This window comes from Scyliorhinus torazame, chromosome 5 (genome assembly GCF_047496885.1).
Source record: "Scyliorhinus torazame isolate Kashiwa2021f chromosome 5, sScyTor2.1, whole genome shotgun sequence".
Lineage (NCBI taxonomy): Eukaryota > Metazoa > Chordata > Chondrichthyes > Carcharhiniformes > Scyliorhinidae > Scyliorhinus > Scyliorhinus torazame.
In genome coordinates this window covers 89594376-89608694 of record NC_092711.1, presented here as the reverse complement: position 1 = coordinate 89608694, position 14319 = coordinate 89594376, and the positions used below count along the sequence as shown (strand labels likewise).

General features: G+C 49.3%; 1 long non-coding RNA gene across 1 annotated transcript; it reads left to right on the top strand.

The window, feature by feature from the left end:
* The first annotated feature begins 637 nt into the window (after positions 1-637).
* LOC140418884 (uncharacterized) lies at positions 638-7327 on the top strand. The gene is made up of 2 exons (XR_011945388.1): positions 638-852; positions 6203-7327. It is a non-coding gene; the product is annotated as an uncharacterized lncRNA (long non-coding RNA).
* The last annotated feature ends 6992 nt before the right edge of the window (positions 7328-14319 follow it).

Below are 14319 nucleotides of genomic sequence, written 5' to 3'. Positions count from 1 at the left end.
TTGGTAAGAGGCGATAAACAATATGGAGGGAGCGAGAGATCGCGGGGGTGGGCGGAAACGTTGCGTAAAGTTGTTGAAATCGCCAACCTCGGAAAAGTTTACGGGACCCCGTTTGTACCGAGCGGAGCTGCAGCTCCTCATCTTCGGCTCGGGTTAACGGCCGCCATCTTTATGGGATGTGAATCGAGGCGCATGCGCGGTTGTCGTCTTTGTCGGGGGGCGATGTTTCAATGAGTGGGCGGAACTTGTTCCCCATTGGTCAGAATGGAGACAACTTGTCCATCAAACTGGATTAGTCTTTGAGTCCCAATGTCTTATTGATGATGCAAAGCGGTGGCAGAGATGGAAAGGAAAGGAAGCAAATCCTGCTCTCCGGATTTCACTGTCTTATTAGACATTCTGTCCCATGTGTCCAAAGCTCTGCGACTCTGTTCAGTCACATGAAAACCCAGGGCAGAAATTCACAACCCTGAGTAGACGTCACCCTCAAATCGAGGGACTGCTGATGACAAGAGCGTCAGTGTGCAGCGGGGGCCATGAGTGGTCAACCTGGACCCATAAGCAGGAGGAGAGAAAGGTGTGAATTTCTATCCTGGACTGACGGTGATTAATTTTGGAAACTCCTTTTACAGGGGATTAGTAGAGGAGGATTTACACACAGCAAATTCAAACCAGGAGAAATGTTTATCCTTCCTGAATTTCATTTCTGGCCTGACAGTAATACCTTTGGAAACCTCTTTCACACGGGCTTAGAAAGAGATTCGCAGACAAGAAACCCACAACCAATCCTCACATCAAATTCTAACACCACAGTTCGAGTTGCCAGGACCTGGAGATTATCGACCTTTGTGTGTAAGCATTGAGTTCCATATCATTATCACTCACTGTATAAAATGCCTACCTCCTATCTCCCCTGTAGATCTTGTTCACAATCTTAAATCTATGTTTCGTAATCATTTTACAATCTACTGATGGGAGCAGTTTTTAAAAATCTTTTGCTGGGTTTGCTGTTGTTTCTGGTGCCTGGGTCAATGCCGGGTGGTCTGTCTGGTTTCATTCCTTTTTCATTGTTTTGTTGTGGTTGAATCAGCTTGGACCAGTCCATTTAGGATCCAGAACACAATTGAAGTCTCCAAGAATCAATTGATCTGTATCCAGGATGGATTCCAACAATCTTTTTACAAATGTTTCTATGAGATCCCCTCATTAAAAAAAAAGATAGAGAAGCAGAATTGGGCCATTCAGCCCATCGAGTTTTCGAGTTTGCTCTGCCATTCGATCATGGCCAATATATTTCTCATCCCCATTCATCTTGTATTGTAGCTCTCTTGAAATAAATGCGAACATTGCATTTGCCTTTCTAACGGCCAACTTTCCTTTATTGGCCCAATGTTACGAATCGTAATCAGTTCGCAAAGCATAATTTATATGAAGAATATCAATTTCAATGGCGGGTTTATTACACAACATGCGTTGCAGCTCAGAATGTGCTCTCTCCATATGACAGAAGTTCCTCGCACATGCGCAGAGTCCGGCTGTGACTGGAGCATGCGGCGTTCGGGCTGTGATCGGCGCATGCACAGTTCAGGTTGACGCTGACGGTGCGAGGAGCGGGAAAGAAACAATCGAGCGACTTTCAGGATTGGAGCCGGAGGGTGGCCGGGGAGCAATTGAAGCTGCGGAGTGAGCCGGGAGGTTTCATAAATACCCCGTGGAGGCTTCAACACCCGGGGAAAATGTTAACGGTCCCATCTTAAACAGCACCAAACAGAGTGAGAGCTGAGCGGTGACAGGCCCGGGTTACCGGCCGCCATCTTTACAGAGGACAATGCGCCGCAGGGAAGGGGCTGGTTTAGCACAGTGGGCTAAGACAGCTGGCTTGTAATGCAGAACAAGACCAGCAGTGCGGGTTCTATTGCCGTTCCAGCCTCCCCGAACAGGTGCCGAAATGTGGCAACTAGAGGCTTTTCACAGGGACTTCATTGAAGCCTACTTGTGACAATAAGTGATTAATATTATTATTGTGCGCTGCGAGCCTAGACTGGATGCCAACTCTCCGAGATTGACTGACTGGAGTCTCCAGGATTTTATTTTATTCATTTGTGGGAGTCACTGGCTGGGCCAGCATTTATTGCCCATCCCTAATTTTCCTCAAACTGAGTGGCTTGCTCGGCCATCTCGGAGGGCATTTAAAGAGTCAACCACATTGCTGTGGTTTGGAATCGTGTCGGCCAGTCCAGGTAAGGATGGCAGATTTTCTTTTGTATTCATTCACGGGATGTGGGTGTCGCTGGCTGGGCCGGCATTCACTGCCCAGCACTGATTGCCCTTGAACTGAGGGCATCTCAGGGCATTTTAAGGGTCAACCAGCTGACTGTGGATCTGGAATCACCTGTAGGCCAGACCAGGTAAGATAAGAAGATTTCCTTCACTGAAGGACATGAGTGAACCAGATGGGTCTTTGCAACAATCGACAATGGTTTCATGGTCATCTGTAGACTTTCAATGAATTCAAATTTTACCTTCTGCCTTGGTGAGATTCATACCTGGGTGTCTGGCAAATCATTGGGACAGTACAAAATATTTTTGTGACTCTGGAACATGATGAGGAGAGTAAAAATATTAATTTTGGGTCGCTGGAAAATCATTTGGACAGTAAAACAGATTTTTGAACAATTCTCTTAAGTAGATATAAAAACATTGAAAATGGGATGAAGGTTGATTGACTGACAGTCAATCACTGTCCTTTTAAAAATAAATTTAGAGTGCCCAATTAATTTTTTCCAATTAAGGGGCAAGTTAGCGTCTCCAATGCACCTAACGTGCACATCTTTGGGTTGTGGGGGTGAAACCCACACAAACACGGGGAGAATGTGCAAACTCCACACGGGCAGTAACCCAGAGCCGCGATCGAACCTGGGACCTCGGCGCCGTGAGACAGCAGTGCTGCCCTAGTCAAACACTGTCCTGTAAGTAATGAGTCCTTTTGCTTCCCAATTGGCCGAGGAAGGCTGTGTGTCACAAGGATGGATGTGTCGACCGATTAATGGCTGGAGGATGGGGGTCAGGTCATGTGATCAAACCTCCAGGAATACATTTAATTAAAGTTGGCGAGGAGAGAGTGTTGTGAATTTCTATCCTAAACTGACAGTGAGGTTTCTGTAAATTTACAGGACACAGGATGTGGAGATTTAACAGACGGGAATCTCATACCAAAGTCACATTGCAATCTGACAGAGTCACTTGATTCATTAGAACCTGAATATCAGCAACATCTGGGTGTGGAAGGTAAAAGGTTTGACTGTTCTGTCTGTGAGGGACGATTTCAGGTCTCAGTGTGACTGGAAAAGCCCCGAGATTCACAAACCCTGGTTAGACCAAACCTGGAGAACTGTGTTCAGTTCTGGGCAACAAACCTGAGGAAGGGTAGAATGGCCTCGGAGGGAGTGTAGCACAGACTTACCTGAGTGATATCTGAACCCCCGGGGTTAGTTTACAAGGCGAGATTAGACACAAGTGTCAGAGTCAGCTGGCAGCACGGTGGCATAGTGGTTAGTACTGCTGCCTCACAGCACCGATGTCCCAGATTCGATCCCGGCTCTGGGTCACTGTCCGTGTGGAGTTTTCACATTCTCCCCGTATTTGCGTGGGTTTCGCACCCACAACTTAAAGATGTGCAGGCGAGGTGGATTGACCACGCTAAATTGCCCCTTAATTGGAAAAAATGAACTGAGTACTCTAAATTTGTTTTAAAATATTTTTTTTTACAATAAGGGGCAGAGAAGGGCATTCAGTCCATGCTCGCTCTCTAATCGGCACAGTGGTTAGCACTGTTGCTTCACAGCACCAGGGACCCCGGTTCTATTCCCGGCTTGGGACACTGTCTGCGGAATCTGCACATTCTCCCCCGTGTCTGTGTGGGTTTCCTCCGGGTGCTGCGGTTTCCTCCCACAAGTCCCGAAAGACGTGCTTGTTAGGTGAATTGGACATTCTGAATTCTCGTTCAGTGCACCCGAACAGGTGCCGGAGTGTGACGACTTGGGGATTTTCACAGTAACTTCATTGCAGTGTTAATGTAAGCCTACTTGTGACACTAATAAAGATTATTATTATTAACTGAAGCAATCCAGAGTCACTCTCCTGCTCTGTCTCTGTATCCGCACAGCTTTATTTCTCTCAGGTTTCTATCCAATTTTTAAAAAACAATCATTTATTGTGTCTATTTCCAAACTCCATCATCGGCAGCAAATTTAAGGTCATTGCCACTGGCTGTGTAAAAACATTCTTCCTCATACCTCCTGGACCATTTACAAGCATAGACACGGAGCAACGTAGAGAATAGGAGCAGGAGGAGACCATTTGGCCCTTCGAGCCTGCTCCACCATTCATTACGATCAGAACTGATTAGGCTCAATAGCCTAATCCCGCTTTCCCCCATATCCTTTGATCCCCTTCACCCTTAGTGCTGTATCTAACTGCTTCTTGAAAACATGCAATGTTTTGGCCTTAATTAGTTCCTGTGGCGATGAATTCCATAGGCTCACCACTCTCTGGGGGAAGACATTTCTCCTGATCTCTGTCCGAAGTGGTCTACGCCGTATCCTCAGACTGTGACCCCTGTTTCTGGACACTCCCACTATCAGGAACATCCTTCCTGAATCTACTCTGTCTCGCCCTGTTTTTTTTTAACCAGTAATTTAGTGTGCCCAATTTTGTTTTGCAATTAAGGGGCAATTTTAGCGTGTTCAATCTACCTACCCTGTACATCTTTGGATTTGTGGGGGTCAGACCCACACAAACACAGGGAGAATGTGCAAACTCCACACAGACAGTGACCTGGGGCTGGGATCGAACCCGGGTCCTCGGCGACATGAGGCAGCAGTGCTAACCACTGCACCACCCACTTTTTATACGTTTCTATGAGATTCCCCCCTGATTCCTCTGAATCCTAACCGATTCAACCTAACCTGCACATCTTTGAGCTGTGGGAGTAAACCGGAGCACCCGGAGGAAACCCATACAGACATGGGGAGAAAGTGCAAACTCCACACAGTCAGGCTGGGAATTGAACCCAGGTCCCTGGTGCTGTGAAGCAGCAGTGCTAACCACTATGCCACCCCCTGACTTACAACCCAGAGAGAATAGAAAATCCTCATCTCCATCTTAAATGGGTGACCCCTCACTTTGCAACAGTGACGCCCTTGTTCCAGATTCTCCCACAAGAGGAAACATTCTCTCCACATCCACCCTGTCAAGACCCCTATGGATCATATACAGTTCAATCCAGGTTTTACCCCAAACTTTAAATCTGTGTCTGGGCTGCATGTACGATCAGTGAATGAAAACAGTGTTCCTTTGACCACCCGATGGAAATCTGGCATAATCTTGTGTCCCTGAATCAAATCTCCCCTCAATCTCCTTTGCTGGAACCATTCTGGCAAATCTCCTCTGCACCTTCTCAAGAACCTTCAGATCCTTCCTGAAGAGTGGTGACCAGAGCTTTAGAAAGATTCATAGAATAGAATTAGAACCATAGAACTCCTACAGTGCAGAGGGGGGGCATTCGGCCCATCGAGTCTGCATTGATTTTTTGAAGGCCCACACTCCTACCCTATCCCTGTAAGCCCAACGCCCCACCGAACCTGCACATCTCTGGACACAAAGGGACAATTTATCAAGGCCAATCCCCCACCGAACTTTCCCTTCTTTGGACTGATGGAGGAATCATGAACACCGGGTGGAAATCCACGCAGACCCAGGGAGAATCCACACACACAGACATCAAGGCTGGAATTGAACCGAGTCCCTGGTGCTGTGAGGCAGCAGTGCTAACCACCATGCCACCAGGAGCGTAGTTTTGGTATCGATATTACTGTTTATGAAGCTCAAGATCGAATTTGCTTTGTCAACATATTATGTCTTGTAGATATACAAAATCCCTCTTCGCCTCTTTCTCTCTCCTCCCAAAGAGGACAGTTGGGTTTTTATGACAATCCAGCAGTTTTCATGGTCACTTTTTCTTTGATTCAGATTAGTTTCAGATTCCAGCATCCGCAGTAATTTGCTTTTATCCAGCATTTTCTCTTCCAATTTTTCTTAGTGCCGGCCCCACAAATGACCAGATTCATTCAGCTCAATTTCACAACCTGCCTTTGTATTTTTGTGGGTTCTCTCTCACTCCCTATTTTCTGTTTTCAATCAGTTTCACAGGGTGTTCGAAGGGGAGGCTTCAAAGTCCGGAAACTCAAACCAAGCATCACATCGGGTCTGACAGTCCTCAATTTATCATATCCTGAATATCATCGTTCTTTGAACATGGACAGAAAAAGCATCGTTCATAGTGGGGAGAAACCGTACACATGTGTGTGTGGGCGAGGATTCACTCGATCATCAGGCCTCACGAGACACAATTGCAGTCATACTGAGGAGAAACCGTGGAAATGTGCGGTCTGTGGGAAAGGATTCACTTATCCATCCAAGCTGGAAACTCATTGACGCAGTCACACTGGGGAGAGACCATTCACCTGCTCCAAGCGTGGGAAGGGATTCACTGAGTCATCCACTCTGTCCACACACCAGCGAGTTCACACTGGGGAGAGACCATTCACCTGCTCCAAGTGTGGGAAGGGATTTACCATTTCAACCCACCTGCTGAGTCACCAGCGAGTTCACACTGGGGAGAGACCATTCACCTGCTCAGAGTGTGGGAAGGGATTTACTATTTCATCCCACCTGCTGAGACACCAGCGAGTTCACACTGATGAGAGACCGTTTCAGTGTCCAGACTGCGGGAAGTGCTATAAAAGTTCTGGTGATCTGATGAGCCATCAACGTGTTCACACTGACGAGAGACCATTTAAGTGCTCTCACTGTGGGACTGGGTTCAGACAATCATCTGACCTCACTGTACATCAGCGAGTTCACACCGGAGAGAGACCATTCGCCTGCTTCAAGTGTGGGAAGGGATTCACTAAGTCGTCCGAGCTGCAGAAGCACCAGCGAATTCACACTGGGGTGAGACCATTCGCCTGCTCCCACTGTGGGAAGGGATTCACTCAAGTCAACCAACTTGCTGACACACCAGCAAATTCACACTGGGGTGAGGCCATTCACCTGCTCCGAGTGTGGGAAGGGATTCACTCAGTCATCCCACCTGCTGAGACACCAACGAGGCCATAAGTAACCACAGTGCATGGACTTTGCTGTTAACTCACATTCAGGACTGAACCATGTTCATTTGGGTCTCTTTCTGCTGATAACAAACTCCAGACAATTTACAGGGGCTAATATTCTGGCTAAAAGTCAAATAAATTAGATTTGTGTTAAATGCGCAGTGTTGAAACTTTCTAATATCTCTGACACAAGTTCCTTTTGAAGTACTCTCGCTCTCCCTGTCTCTTCCATCCTCACCTCCAACAAGAAGTGTGAGGAGCTTGTGGAGCTTCTTTGTGACTGAGATTGAGTAAATCCGATCAGCTGCTTCCCTCCCTGCCAAGAGCCCACCAGACCAAACTGTCTCTAAATTTCAACTTTCCCGAGCCCTGAACTCACATCTTTCTCTAGTTTCTCACCCATCTCCCCTCGTGCCCTCTCAGAGCTCATCTTGTCCATGAAACTCCACTCCTGCTCCATCAACCCTATTCCCACTAAGCTACTGATGTGTCCCTGGATATTGTCAACATTTCTCTCTCTTCAGGTACTGTCTCTCTGTCCTTCAAATCTGCCATCATCACCCCCTCCACAATAAAACAAACCCTTGACCCTGCCATCCTTATAAATTACTGCCCCATCTTCAACCTCCCTCTCCTCTCCAAACTCGTTGAACATGTTGCCACCTCCCAAATCCTTGCCCATCTTTCCCAGAATTCCCATGTTTGAACCCTTGAATCAGGTCTCTGCCCTGTCACAGTGAAATACAGGAGACAATCAGAATCTTACCCGGAAAGACAGACAATCCAACATGGATATGTTCATAAGACCAGAAGCAAGGGTAGCAGCACAGTCGTTATCAAGACACAACAATATCTGCTTGAGACAGACAGACAACCAAACAACACACATCACACCAAGCTACCGAGACGCATATACACGAGACAGGAAGGGAATTGGAGACGGAAGAACTCAAAGACTCCAGACACATTAACCACAAACAGATGGAATATCTGAGGGCACAACCAGGAGAAACAAAAAGTTCTACCTGCTCCTTAAAATGCACAAACACATAATAATAATCTTTATTATTGTCACATGTAGGCTTATGCAATGAAGTTACTGTGAAAATCACCTAGTCGCTACATTCTGGCACCTGTGTGGGAGGAAACCCACGCAGACATGGGGAGAATGTGCAGACTCTGCGTAGACAGTAATCCAAGTGGGAATCGAACTGGGGACCCAGGCGCTGTGAAGCAACAGTGCTAACCACTGTGCTATTGTCACGGAATTACCACCAGACACCAATCGGATGAGATTGAGAGAGAGAGAATTCGACTGAATGGTAGAACTAACAGTGCGAAAGGAGGTTATTCAGCCCATCAAGCCTGCACTAGCCCTTGGAAAGAGCACCCCACTCAAACCCATGCCTCCACCCTATCCCCATAATCCAGTAACCCCACCGATCCTTTTTTTGGCCAATAAGGGCAATTTAGCATGGTCAATCCACCTAACCTGCACATCTTTGGACTGTGGGAGAAAACTGGAGCACCCGATGGGAACCCACACAGTCACGGGGAGGATGTGCAAACTCTACACAGCCATCCGAGGCCGGAATGGCTGAAGCATCAACACACTGCTCCTCGTAGTTGATGGTACAGTGGTTCAATAAATATAATTAGTAGATTAAAAAGGTGCGTAATGTCAAGTAAAAACAGAAAATGCGAGATTAAACCAACAGGTCTGGCAGCATCATAGAATCCCTACAGTGCAGAAGGAGACCATTCGGCCCATCGAGCTTGCACCAACCCTACAAAAGAGCACCCCACCCAGGTGCACTCCCCCCGCCCCCCCCCCCCCTCCCCCCGCCCTCTCCCCGTAACACCACTTCATCTTTGGACACGAAGGGGCAATTTAGTATAGCATATCCACCAAACCGGCACATCTTTCGACGGTGGGAGAAAACTGGAGCACCCAGACGGATCCCACACAGACACGTGGAGAATGTGCAGTTACCCAAGGCTGGAATTGAACCCAGGTCGCTGGCGCTGTGAGGCAGCAGTGCTAACTACTGTGCCACCATGCCACATCTGTGGCACGAGAAACAGAGGTAACGTTTGTTGTTCCTTGTAACAGTTCTGTAGAAGGGTCAATGGTCTCTAAAAGAGTCCATTGAAGTGAAAATAAAGTGTTTTACTCAGCGGATTGACACAGGAAGAAGATTCAGTCTGTGTGAAGCTCAAACTTCATTCACACAAAGCCCGTAGTCTGTTTGGCTGGAGTATGTCCCAGTCCTTTATTTGGATATCCAAGACATTTATTTTAAAGTGATCAGGATTTCTGCTTCTATGACCCTATAAGACAGCGAGTTCTAGACTCCCACCACTGAAATGATGACCTCCGAGAAGCCATAGCTTTTGGACTTCCGGTTGCGGCTATGCGGAGCTAAGTCGCACGTTCAGCAGCTCCCGACAGAAACTGACTTTTGGGCTCTTTTCAGGGCCCCCAGCGGAATTTGTTAGACAGTTCCAAGTATGGGAAGGTGATAGTAACATTTCCCCGGCACTGTATGGATCGGACCAGGAGTCGAGCGGTGAAAAAAGTAGTTTTGGAGCAGTGAAAAGTGCGAGGGAGGAAAATCAAGATGGTGGCGGGTGGCGACCAGGCAGCGTGGGCGCAGTGGTCGCAGGAACAGCAGGAGTTTCTCCAGCGCTGCTTCACAGAATTGAAGGCAGAGCTGTTGGAGCCAATGACTGCTTCGCTTGTTCTTTTAGAAGATTGTAGTTTAGTCGGGCAGCATGGTCGGCACGGGCTTGGAGGGCCGAAGGGCCTGTTCCTGTGCTGTACATTTCTTTGTTCTTTGATAGACAAGCTGCTCGTGATCCAGAAGGCCCAAGGGGCGGCGATCTGGGAGGTGCAGCAAAAGGCCTCGGAGAATGAGGACGAGATCTTGGGCCTGGCGGTGAAGGTGGAGGCGCACGAGGCTCTGCATAATAAATGGCAGGAGGACTTCCGGTTGCGGTGATGCACTGCTAACCCGCACGTTTCGGCAGCTCCCGTTCTAACGGACTTTTGGGCTCTTTTCGGGAGCCCCAACGGAAATTTTTTCAGACCAAACCCAGTGTGGGGTGACGAAGGAAGGTGCCCCCCCCCCCCCGGGTGTGTGTGGGAAAGACCAGTGGCAGTGGCCAGATTGCGAAAGATCCTTTGGAGCAGCGGCAGAGAAGAGAAGGAAGAAGCAAGATGGCGGCAGATGGAGCCCAGGCAACATGGGGCCCGGACCAGCAGGAATTCCTCGGACGGTGTGTGGAGGAAATAAAGAAGGAGGTGCTGGCGCCGATGTTATCGGCAATCGATGGGCTGAAGGAAACACAAAAGGTCCAGGCGATAGAGCTCTGTGGAGTGAAGGCAAAGGCAGCCAAAGACGAGGATGAGATACAGGGCCTGGTGGTAAAAACGGAGACGCATGAGGTGCTACATAAGAGATGTATCGAAAGGCTGGAAGCCCTGGAGAACAACTCGAGGAGGAAGAACCTACGGATTCTAGGTCTCCCCGAAGGAACGGAGGGAGCTGACGTTGGGGCTTATGTGAGCATGATGCTCCATACGCTAATGGGAGCTGAGGCCCCATCGGGCCCCCTGGAGGTGGAAGGGGCTCACCGGGTCCTTGTGAGAAGACCAAAGGCGGGAGAACTACCAAGGGCGATAGTGGTGAGATTTCACCGCTTCACGGACAGAGAGGCCGTTTTGAGCTGGGCCAAGAAGGTACGGAGTAGCAGGTGGGAGAATGCGGAGATACGAGCGCGGAGGTGGCGAGAAGGAGGGCGAACTTCAATCGGGCCAAGGCAGTGCTTCACAGGAAGAAAATAAAATTTGGGATGCTGCAGCCGGCGCGATTGTGGGTCACGCATCAGGGCAAGCACTACTACTTTGAAACGGCGCATGAGGCATGGACCTTCATCCAAGAAGAGAAACTGGACTAGAACAGAGAGACTGATGTTGGGGGGGGAAACACAAGGCTGTGGTACAGAAGTGTAAATTGGAGGATGTGGGACTATTGGCGGATGAGGGGGTCTGTTGAAGGGTGCGGGGATGTATTGAGAGATACCTGGAGGTCAATGATGATGGCGAGGGCCAGGTGGGGGTAGTATGGGAAGCGCTGAAGGCGGTGGTTAGGGGAGAGTTGATCTCCATTAGAGCTCACAAGGAGAAACAAGAGGGCAAAGAAAGGGAGAGATTAGTGGGGAGATTTTGAGGGTGGATAAAAGATATGCGGAGGCCCCGGACGAAGGACTATATAGAGAGAGGTGAAGACTTCAGACGGAGTTTGACCTGCTGACCACAGGAAAGGCAGAGTCACAGTGGAGGAAGGCACAGGGGATGAGATAATGAGTATGGGGAAAAGGCGAGCCGGCTGTTGGTCCACCAGCTTCGCAAGAGGATAGCGGCGAGGGAGATTGGGGGAGTTAGGGATGAAACGGGAACTAGGGAGCGGAGAGCAGGGAAGGTAAATTAGGTGTTTAAGACCTTCTATGAGAGGCTATATAAGTCCCAACCCCCAGAGGGAAAAGAGGGAATGCAACAGTTTCTGGACCAACTAAGGTTCCCGAGGATGGAGGAGCAGGAGGTGGCGGGTCTGGGGGTGCCAATTGAGGTGCATGAGGTGACTAAAGGACTGGGGAACATGCAAGCAGGGAAGGCCCCGGGACCAGACGGGTTTCCGGTGGAATTCTACAGGAAATATGTGGACCTGTTGGCCCCGCTGCTGGTGAGAACCTTTAACGAGGCCAGAGAAGGGGGGACTCTACCCCCGACAATGTTGGAGGCGACGATATCACTAATCCTGAAGCGGGATAAAGACCCGCTGCAATGCGGGTCATATAGGCCTATCTCGCTCCTAAATGTAGACGCCAAGCTGCTGGCAAAAGTGCTGGCGACGAGGATAGAGGATTGTGTCCCGGGGGTGGTGCATGAAGACCAGACAGGGTTTGTAAAGGGGAGACAACTGAATGTCAATGTTCGACGGCTGCTGGGGGTGATAATGATGCCCCCAGCGGAGGGGGAGGCAGAGATAGTGGTGGCGATGGATGCGGAGAAGGCATTCGATAGGGGAGAGTGGGAGTATTTATGGGAGGTTTGGGTTCGGGGAGGGGTTTGTCAGATGGGTCAGACTCCTATATGGGGCCCCAGAGGCAAGTGTAGTCACAAACCGGCAAAGATTGGAGTATTTTCGGCTACACAGGGGAACAAGGCAGGGGTGTCCCCTGTCCCCATTACTGTTTGCATTGGCAATTGAACCACTGGCCATAGCGTTGAGAGACTCTAAGAAATGGAGGGGGGTGGTTAGAGGGGTAGAGGAACATCGAGTGTCACTCTACGCAGATGACTTACTGCTATATGTTGCGGACCCTGTAGAGGGGATGACAGAGGTTATGCAGATATTGAGGGAGTTTGGAGATTTTTCAGGATACAGGCTAAATATGGGGAAGAGCGAGCTTTTTGTAATACACCCCGGGGACCAGGGAAGAGGAATAGACGCCCTGCCGTTAAGGAGAGTGGAAAAGAGCTTCCGATGTTTGGGGATCCAGGTAGCTAGGAGCTGTGGAACTCTACACAGACTTAATTTGACGCGGCTGGTGGAGCAGATGGAGGAGGATTTCAAGAGGTGGGATATGCTGCCGCTCTCATTGGCGGGCAGAGAGCAGGCGGTAAAAATGATGGTTCTCCCGAGGTTTCTTTTTGTGTTTCAATGTCTCCCCATTCTGATCACAAAGGCCTTTTTCAAGAAAATAGACAGGAGCATTATGAGCTTTGTGTGGGCAGGGAAGACCCGAAGGGTAAGGAGGGGGTTCCTGCAGCGTAGCAGGGACAGAGGGGGACTGGCGTTGCTGAGCCTGGACGACTACTACTGGGCCGCCAATGTGGCGATGGTTTGTAAGTGGATGAGGGAGGGAGAGGGGGCAGCGTGGAAGAGGCTGGAGATGGTGTCCTGTAAAGGAACGAGCCTAAAGGCGCTGGTGACGGTGCCGCTGCCGCTCTCTCCGAAAAGGTATACCACAAACCCAGTGGTGATGGCAACCTTAAGGATCTGGGGGAAATGGAGGCGACACAAGGGGGTGACGGGTGCCTCGGTGTGCTCCCCGATCAGGAACAACCATAGGTTTGTCCCAGGAAAGACGGACGTAGGGTTCCAGAGCTGGCAACGAGCAGGAATTAGGAAACTGAGAGATTTGTTTATAGACGGGACGTTTGCGAGCCTGGGAGCGCTGGAGGAAAAGTATGAGTTGCCCCCGGGGAACAATTTCAGATACATGCAGCTGAGGGCATTTACGAGGCAACAGGTGAGGGAATTTCCGCTGCTCCCGACACAGGGGATCCAAGATAGAGTGATTTCCGGGGTATGGGTCGGGACGGGCAAAGTGTCTGAAATATATCAAGAGATGAGAGACGAGGGGAAGGCGATGGTAGAGGAGCTGAATGGAAAATGGGAAGAAGAGCTGGGAGAGGAGATTGAGGAGGGCCTGTGGGCTGACGCCATAAGCAGGGTAAACTCCTCGTCTTCGTGTGCCATATGACGGGAGCAAGACTGAGCAGGTTCTTCGGAATGGAGGACAAGTGCGGGAGGTGCTTGGGAAGGCCGGCGAACCACACACACATGTTCTGGTCGTGTCTGGCACTGGAGGGGAGTGGCAAAGGTGATCTCAAAGGTGGTGAAGGTCCGGGTCAAGCCAAGATGGGAGTTAGCGATATTTGGGGTAGCGGAAGAGCCGGGAGTGCAGGAGGCGAAAGAGGCCGATATTTTGGCCTTTGCGCCCCTGATAGCCCGGCGAAGGATCTTACTCATGTGGAAGGAAGCGAAACCCCCCGGCGTGGAGGCCTGGATAAACAATATGGCAGGGTTTATAAAACTAGAACGAATAAAATTTGCGCTGAGAGGATCGGCTCAGGGGTTCTCCAGGCGGTGGCAACCGTTCCTTGACTATCTTGCGGAACGTTAAGGGAAAATAGATCGTCAGCAGCATCGGGGGGGGGGGGGGCACTATTTTTTGTTACTTTGTTAGATCACTATATTATTTAAAGAATGCTATTTATCAGTTACTGTACTATTTTTATGTTGATTTGTAAAATGGAAAAATTCTGTTTGAAAACTTTAATAAAATATATTTTTTA